The following is a 9,523-nucleotide window of genomic DNA, read 5'->3' on the forward strand; positions in this document are numbered from 1 at the left end:
GTTTAACACCCTTCTTGTGAATTGGTACAATAATAGACTCCTTCCACTGATCAGGTAATTTTTCCTTATGCCAAATAGAAGTAATTAGATTGTGGATCTTAGAACGTAATATTTGGCCTCCTGCTTGAATAAGTTCTGCCGGAATCTGATCACTACCTGGCGATTTATACAGTTTCAATTTTGCAACAGCACTTTCAACCTCAAAAGGGCTAGGATCAGGTACTAACGGCTCAGCTGTATCGATTTCTTTCTGCCTAACATCACTGACCTTATGTACATTCAATAACTGAGAGAAGTAGTTCCTCCACCTATTCAAAATTTTGTGGGAATCTGCAAGCAGATCACCATTCTCATCTTTCACTAAATTACTGCTAGGTTGGTAAGCCCTCTTAAAGTCATTTATTCCTCTATACGGGTCTCTAATGGTCTTGTTCTTACTGTTCATTGCAAGCTCATCAATTGTGTCTTTCAGATATTCCCTCTTTTGATCCTGAAATGCCTGCTGGTTTCATGTCTTATATTGTACAGATTATCCCCATTTAACTTGCTTGGATCCTGTAACCTTTGCAATTTGGCCTGCTTTCTTTGATGTAATAATTTTGAGCATCGTTCATCGAACCATGGCTTACGCTTCTACCTAGACTCTCTTTGGCAGACATTTTTATATTCTCTCTAATAGTTTCCCAAGCTTTATTAACATCCACCTTGGTGTCCAAGTTTTCCAAAGCCGCAAACCTATTTGAGATTTCAACACGATACTGGTCTTTAGCCTCTACCTCATTTAATTTCTTGAGATTGAACCTCTCCATTTGAACTGTGTGTGTTGTTTGTTTGCTCACTGCCAGTCTTTCCCTAACCTTTGCCACCACAATCTGCTGCCCTGAATGATCGGACATCAAATACACTGGAGTGCCTTCTCCTATCTATCAAAATATGGTCTATTTGATTTTGTATCTTCCNCTGGTGCGATGCCACCTCCATCCTATCTGACCTCCTGTACTCCCGCTAAATCTAACTTATATTTTAAGATTTCTTCTGCCACTGCCCTGAGCGAACCTGCCCTATACAAACTTCGTACATTCCAAGTGCCAAATTTCATATTCATTTTCATTAGCTTAGGTCGTTTATCCAAGGAATCCGTCCAGGTCCGAGGCTTTGTGTTCATTTTCGTAACATATTGATTTGTTTACGGTGAGTTGTTAGCCCCACGCCCAACCCCCAAGCTGGAGGGCCACCCCTTGTCGGCTGTCCGCGACTGCTTATTCAATATATTCGCAGCTTCCCTCCAAAACTGGAGGGCGTCTCCTCCATCCGCAACCTGAGGACGCGCCATGCCGTGGTGACAGGGACCCACCTAACATGGATAAATGCTTTAAATTTTGTTTGTACAGTCGATGGCTGTTATCAGTTTACGTTCATTAAATTCGTCTACCCTTAACATAGTATAATACTGCTTAGCTCTATTCATTAACAAATACACACGTTATGGCCATATAAATGTAAATTTAAAATCAGTATTCCCTATCTTAATTGGTAGGGACAAAACATGGTGCACACTATATTTCACATGATTAATTAGCGGTAGTCCAATTACACAAACAATTGTCCTTCAAAAATACATCAAATTCACTAATTATTAAAACTAAGTTATGTTAGGCTGCACTCAATGGAGTTGGCAATGTCAAGTCACTCAAGATGTCAGCTTGATTTATGTCATCTAATTCATGATCTGCGCTGGTGTACTGACATGTGGCTGGAGTATTCCCTTCTGAGCCTTTAAAATAGCGTCAATTAAAATTTCGTAATCTCGTCTACATTCGCCCAAAGCTCTGTGTAGTTGCGCCGAATGCTAATTTACAGCAAGCAGCATGGATGTAGAAGTAAACATTCTCTTTATCTCACCATCGTGTTGAGTAACGTGTCTGGCCATGTTCTCCAGCCCTTTTGATAGTATCCTCTGGTTCGCATATACGCCCTGTAATGTCGTATTCATAGATCTTAACGTCGATTTTACCATTTCTATCTGTTATTAGCCTGTTCCCTTTCTAAATCCGAAATTTTGTCTGTGTAATATGATGCATCTTCACCGTCGACAGTACCAAACAAGATTTTGCTAATTCCATCAATAAAGTTAAAATGCAACTGAATCGCTTCTTCGTCGATTCTGGGTAAATGTTTTACAAGTAGATTCGTATTTCCTGCTTCCTCAATCTGTATATCCAAATACCTCATGGTTTTCATAGAAAGATAAATTGATCCAGAACGCGCGCTCGTGCTCCTTGCAAAAATGTGTCGATAAATTAGTATACTTCTTTACCATTTCCAAATTTTGATTAGTCTCTTCCAGATTTACACACGTGAAACCTTCCAGTTCGCACTGTACAGTCGTGCGGTACCTGCGTCGTCATAATGCAAGCCTGGGAATTAAGTGTACTTATCTATGGTGACGTCGAGAGAAGCTGTCTGTTTAATAACGACAGTATGCTGCAGAGGGTCCACAGTCTGGCAGGCATGGCCCTGCAAACATCCAAACAACGGTTTCACTCTGTTGGCGAGGAACTTGAAAGTCTTATTCCTTGGAAATTTTAATGTAATATTTACGTCATCGACCTCTGTTACTTCGTAAGGTCCTATCCAAGGGGGTGAGAGTTTCAGTGACTTACTTCTCCTAATCCTTTCCTCATGGAGTAAGATTTTATCCCAACTGAAAACAATGGAATGTTTACAGTTTTGTCTTGATGTTCCTTACTAAGTTCCATCTTAGCTATCAAACTGCTCTTAGCTAATTCATATCTGGACTCAGCCTAGACTGCAATTCCCTTATATAGTTATCATACGTATAAGACACACCTGGAGCTTCCTTCTGTAATTCGCCAGGCATATTCGGCTTCCTGCCGAACATCAGCTCATGCGGCATCAAACCTGTGGAGGTGTGACGTGTGATGGGTGACTTCATTGTGGGAACATTATTTACCCAGCCGTAGGGCGGCGCTATAGCCCAAGCGCTTAGTCGCTGGGTTCTCACCCCGTCGGCTCGGGTTCGATCCCTGGTCTGGTCAAGGGGGATTTGTGGTGGACAAAGTGGCGCTGGGTCAGGTTTTCTCCGAGTACTTCAGTTTCCCTTGCCAATATTCATTCCACCAATTGCTCCACAGTCACCCTCACCTATCATCTGGGGCTGGTGCAATAGGCCAGAAGTGGCCGCAGTACAAGGGACTTAGTCCCACCCCACTGGCAATAAAAACAAATACCCAGCCCTAATGGTAATGGACGTTTTCGTCACTTCGCTATTCCGGTTTCGCTGGACGAAATGGGAACAATTTATCCTGCATGAACTACGTTTCCTACTTTAGCTATCATAGACCTACCTGGAGCACAACCGATCACCGAGCTCCTCAGCTTACTCACCCATGTAGCTATAAACTAAACGCTTTGGGTAATTTCAATAAATAATGTACTGTTCATAGAGCAATGTTTCAATGAATTTTCAATTTTAATGTACAAAGAATATTTACTCCAATAAAAATCCGAATTTAATACTCTTTAACAACGTTAATCCTGGGAACCAAGTTTCCCCAGTCATTTTTTCTGACAAATTTCACAACGTTTAACGTAATTTTAGATTTCTCGTTTCATACCTGGCCAAGATACAAAAAGCTCTATTCTTTCATAGGTCCTATTCATTCCTAAATGACGGTCTGTCGGGTTTTCATGCATTTCTGTGAGAATCCTCGCCTTATCTTCTTGGCTGTCTCTTGCTTCGTTACCTTCGTTTTCCGAAACTGGTGTAGTAACATGAAGTCTGCTGAGTGAGTCTGCATTTTTGTTTTCTGGACTTTTCTTATAAATCACTTCATAATAGTGTTCTTAGAGCTTTAACCTCCATCTTAAGAGTCTCAAACTCGGGTCCTTCACACTGGAGACCACTGCACTGCATACTTGTTCATTATTCTTCCATGCACGTCAATATTTAGCACTATTTCATGAACAGAATGCCGTCGTTGCACTCTATTGCGGCTGTCGTAGTTTTCGTGTGTCGTATGTATCACTAGTGCGCTCTACCTGTGTCTCCCCAAAAGAAAAGAAATTACCTGATGATGGCCCATAGGGCCGAAATATATCGTACACTAGAGGAAATATATGACTTAAGACATTTTAGAAAATTGGATAGTCACTTTTAGAATATGTTTTTAATGTCCCACTGACATGTAATGATTTCAACATCATCAAAAAGTATTGAAATATATTTTTAGTGTGAAACATATTCCTAATATATTTTAAATTTTTGCATTACTGACAGATACTTTAATATAAAGGATGATGCTTCAATGCAACGAGATGCTAAAATATAATACTTAAACTCAAGTATCTGACGACAGAAATATCTGCACCCGTATCGACGAGAAATTTCAGTTAGTCGGTCCTGCTCACATCAACTGTTTATATCATCGTACCTAAATTCGACCTCATGTGCTTCCCACACTAGTTTATATTGAACGGGGAGGACTGCTATGCAAACTTAGCGCTACAGTGTCTGAATTTAACTCTTGGCGAATAAATTCTCACGATTCCACATACTTACAGGCGAAATGGCAGAAGAATCTCAATTTGTTGCGTGGTAATAAAGGATAACTAAAAAATGTCCATACATTGTTTCAGATGGACGCAGCACGCGCCGTGTTCAACGGCGCGTCAATCTCAAGAAATATGGCCAATTGTAAGTAACACACTCTCACGTGTTAGTGACTAGACACTAGGTTTGGATTGATTACTGGATTTACTGAACTGTTATAACTCGTAACTACGAGTACAAATGATTATAATAATCCTGTTAATTTCCACACTCTACAAATAAATACGTGGAGCACTAAATCTTCGCAGTTTGTTAGTGTCTCCACTGGTCGTTGGTAGGCAACATCAAAGTCAAGTCACATCGCGACCGACGATCGGTCAGTCCGTCCGTCTTGGTGTCGGGCCCCTTCTGGGGTTCATGACCAAGTCTTAGTTACTGACAGACAGTTACGGTTTTGTCGATATGGGGCGGCCTCTCTGACGAGAGGACAGATGTCTCATTTGTTGAAGTCATTGTCCATCTGTCATCAGTATATTCTGAATGTTTGCAGTTTTACGTGCATAGTACATGATATAATACAATGCCTTTATCAATCCAGGTTGAGAACAATAGATCGTTTCCTATCTTAAGCAGCACCCATTACAACGGCAGCCTAGTCTCTCGAATGATCATACGCTTAACCGCCGCTGTCGGTTCCATAAGGTATAAGAAACCTCTCCTGAATTTTCAAGCAAGTCTCTGCAAACAGTCCCAGATCTATGTGTAGGTTTTGCAGGTGTGTACTGAGCTCATAGCACTGCCTCCTAATGCCATTCGCATTAAATGCTACGATTTTCAGATGTCTCGTTGGTCCTTGTTACGTACTTAGACTCGTCACGTACCTCGTAGAAGACATCGTTTCCCACAGTGTCTTTAATGATGAGTGACTTATCTGTTGCCTTACAACTTACATCTCTTCCCCTGCTAGTTTATTCAAGTCCAGTAGTAGCTGGGAAGTCCTTTATTCCCGATTTAAAATCCCATTCTTTTTCACACATTTATTCTACATAATCTGCAGAGTGCTGTAAGTAAATATGTTCAGTAAGCACTTTTTCGTGAATGAGTTATGCCCAGTGGCGCAACTCATACTCGTTTTTGTTTTCAATTAGGTATCATTTGAATGCTTGTACTGGGGTTTTGCTCAGGTCTGTATGGTAGGGTTAGGACGATGTACCTTTTCAGTCTATGTGTAGTTCCGCTATTGTCTAGTAGGTTCACTGCTATCGCAGTTGTGTGGTTTTCTAATTTTCTTAAGTATTTCGTATCCCACTGTTTTATTTCACTGAGCACTGTTTTAATTTGGAGACTTTCATGGATCCTGTGGTCGTTTATGTACCAAGGTGCGTTCCGAATGGATCGGAGGTCTTGGATCTAAAGCGGTGGAGGATTTCGATGTTGGACTTGGGGGGCTGTTCCCCATAGCTGAACTGAAGTCCATATGGGTTTGGGTACTGCTTTGGTTAGGACTAGTTTGCATTCTATAACGGTGTTGATCTTCCTAGCAGCCAGTGCATTTGTTTCGCTTTTTGGTTGAGCTGTTTTCTTTTGGTTTTGATGTGCTTTCCCCATCTCAGTTTTCTATCGAGATGCATGCCTAGGTATTTCACTTCATTTTCTGAGGTAGAGCAACATTACCCATTTGCACTGTCGGATAGGTTAGGTTGCTTAGGGTGAATGTAATATGCGTGGATTTGCTTCGATTTATTTTAATTCTCCATTTCTTCACCTAATCATCGAGTTTATTGATGGTGGCTTGGAGTTTCATTGAGACTATCTCTGGACCTTCATCTGTGGATAAGATTGCTGTAACACCAGCGAGGGTAGCAGTTGTATTTTCTGATGTCGGGTGATCTCTTGCATAGATAAGATATAGAACAGGTCCTAAGACACTTCTTGAGGTACGCCTAATTCAGTTTTCATTAAGATTGTGATTTCGTCTTTGAATTTTACTTGAAAGAGTCTATCTGTTAGATATGACTCCAGTATTCAGTAGTCTGCATGGGGAAAGGTTTTCTGATTGTGAACAAGAGGCCTGGGTGACATACTTTATCATACGCTTGTGTGATGTCTAGGCACGCAGCAGAGCAGTACAGTTCCTCTTAATACCTCTGTAATTCGGTGTGCTTGTTCTATAGTAGAGTATTTCTGTCCGGGAGGATTCGGGTTTCTTCTACCACCTGGCACAATCTCGTCAGTATTGCCTTTTCCAAGATTTTGCTGATTACTGGGAATAGGCTCATGAGCTGGCTTCTGCTAGCGGTCTACCAGATTTCGGAATCATGTGATCTGCGTGACTTTCCACTGAACTGGTGAATATCCCGTTATGATAGTTGAGTTACATTTAATGTGTAAAATGTTGCGCGTATTGTCGTGTGTGATTCATAACCCACAGCTATGATATCACCTTTCACCAGTGAGACTATCATCAGATAAATGCACACTGCTTATACTGTAATTCTAGGATTCAACACAATGGATCCACAGCTGCTAGCATTCATAATTTGATATTAAACATGGGTTAGAATAGTCCGTGGCATAGCACAGGTGGTTAGTCAGCTCACTCATCTTGTTGCACTGGGTTCCATTCCAGATAATGGCTCTTAATATTTGTGACGGACAAAGTGGCACTGGGTCGGGGTTTCTCTGTGTGCTCCCGTTTCTCCAGCCAGTTTTCAATCCACCATCTCCTAAACAGCTGCTCTATAATTCAGGGAATTTCCGCTAGCTGTTGTGAATTAATACACGATTTTTTTCGTGTATTCAGGAGCCAGTTCGTGTAGTTATTTTTTATTGCACTGATCTAAACAGGCAGTGAAAAAACACTGCAGATTTTACGGGATTGTCATGCTCTGTAATTACCTGGGCATGCCCTGCTTTTCTACAATGAACAAATTGGCATTACTGTAACAAGTCAGATATTTGGAGTGTGAATGTGCATCTGTGGAGCATTCTCATGTCGTTTTATTTATTATTTTTCAGTGATGATGGAAATGAGAGAGTTCATCTTAGAGGAGGATGGAGAAATAAATGTAAGTTTCAGAAAAGCAATAATTTTTGCATAGCCTCTAGTAAGTCCCTAAGTAGCTCCGTACTAAGCAATAATAATTTTGTCTAAATGATGTATTGAAATGTTTTCTGAGAGAGAGAGATTCATTCAAATATCCTCGACAGGATTTTGAAAATAATAAATTGCCATATGTTTAGAAATGTATCTCTCAGAAACTCAGCCACTTAATCAGTAGATGGAGTTCCAAATAGGATTAATTCTCATATGTTTCTTGTACTGGTGTGTTGCAGATTAGAAACTCCATATGCCTGTTACTGGGGACAGCTCTATATTGGTGGGGCCAATATATGTTGGTAAGTTTCTTGACAGCTGATTCTTTACTTATCAACAGGGCCCGGATTTTGATGACCTAAAAATATTTTAAAAATGACCCGAAATTCCAGAAAAATTATCTAAATTTAAGAAACTACTTAAAAGTGTATCATATCATGGAAAATCTACTAATTGTTCTAAAATGTATTTTTAATCTTGATTAACACTGTGAACTCAACGTTTCTCTTTTTAAGTTCGTCTTCATTTTTACGCTGAAAATTAAGCAATATATGATTTAATTTGAAGCTCAAAGTTTTAATGTGATTTTTTCTACCGCGTTGGAACGCTTATCAAATGTACATACAAGTATACGGTATGTATTACAGTATTCAGAGTTGCAAAAGATGACAGTCAACATGGGGAGATTCTCGAAGGTAAGTGAATGCCTATTGTCTGACAGCACATTGCTATTCTTGGAGAAACTCCTTTCCACATCTGCAGACACAATGGGAGCGTACTTGAAATGTACCAAATCACTATAAGTAAGTTCCTCTTCAATACTGAAAGTGCTGAAGAACTCTCCTGTCAGAATGCTGCATAATGTTTCATAACCTGAGTTTTTATCTAGAACATGTTTCATTTTTCTTGACACCATTTTCCAGTGTCCCCTGACACTTTTTCCAAATCACTGGCTATTCTTTTCACGGGAGCCAGCGAATCTTCTAGCGTTGCTCCTTTCTCCTGTAAGCATTTGATTCCTTCTGTCAAAGAACTGCAATTTGCCTTTATGAAGGCCAGCTGTCCTTCCATTTCGCTGCACGAGAACTGTTTCTGAGCAGCTTAAATTGCCCTCGCATCCTCCATCTTCTGTGAGTTTACAGTGTTTCTCACTGCCTGAAAATGATCGCAGTAGTACATTGCAGCATCAATCCACGTTCCCCACCTTGTAATGACGGGTTCTGGGGGCAGTGGAACACCAAGAGCCATACTCTTAAACTGCATTTTACGAGCTGGAGCCTTGACGAAAATCTTCTTCGTCCACCACACGGGAGCATCCACTTGAGGAAACCTTGATCTCATTTCCTCCCTCACTCTATGCAGTGCATGTGCTAGGCATGTAACGTGCACCAATTTCGTATAAAACGACTTTATTGACTTGCCTGCCTTTACAATATATGGGGCTGCATCGGTCCCGAAAAGCAAGACGTCGTCGTGTCGTATACCCTCTGGCCACAGTAGAAACATCGACCTTTCGAAGAGTTTACAAATTGTGGAATGATTAACGGATTCTAACACTTCACCTGGTCCATCAATTTCCAAGGTTCCAATGATGACGGTTGCAAGTAGCGAGCCTCCGTATCGCAGGTCTCATCAATATAAACGAAAAGCTTCTTCCCACGCACTTTATTCCTAATCATTTCCATGATACTGTTGTAGCACTTTTTTTTTATTGCTAGTGGGGTGGGACTAAGTTCCTTGTACTGCGGTCAATTCTGCCCTATTGTACTAGCCCCAGATGATAGGTGAGGGTGATTGTGGAGCAACTGGTGGAATGAAGATTGGCAGGGGAAACCGCAGTACTCGGAGAAAAC

At 40.8% G+C, this 9,523-nt stretch overlaps 1 long non-coding RNA gene across 1 annotated transcript; it reads left to right on the forward strand.

Moving 5' to 3' along the window:
- Nucleotides 1–4,657: 4,657 nt before the first annotated feature.
- LOC111872210 lies at nt 4,658–8,267 on the forward strand. The gene is made up of 3 exons (XR_002844184.2): nt 4,658–4,717; nt 7,592–7,641; nt 7,910–8,267. It is a non-coding gene; the product is annotated as an uncharacterized LOC111872210 (long non-coding RNA).
- The last annotated feature ends 1,256 nt before the right edge of the window (nt 8,268–9,523 follow it).

Source organism: Cryptotermes secundus, unplaced genomic scaffold, assembly GCF_002891405.2.
Source record: "Cryptotermes secundus unplaced genomic scaffold, Csec_1.0 scaffold707, whole genome shotgun sequence".
NCBI classification, from domain to species: Eukaryota; Metazoa; Arthropoda; class Insecta; order Blattodea; family Kalotermitidae; genus Cryptotermes; species Cryptotermes secundus.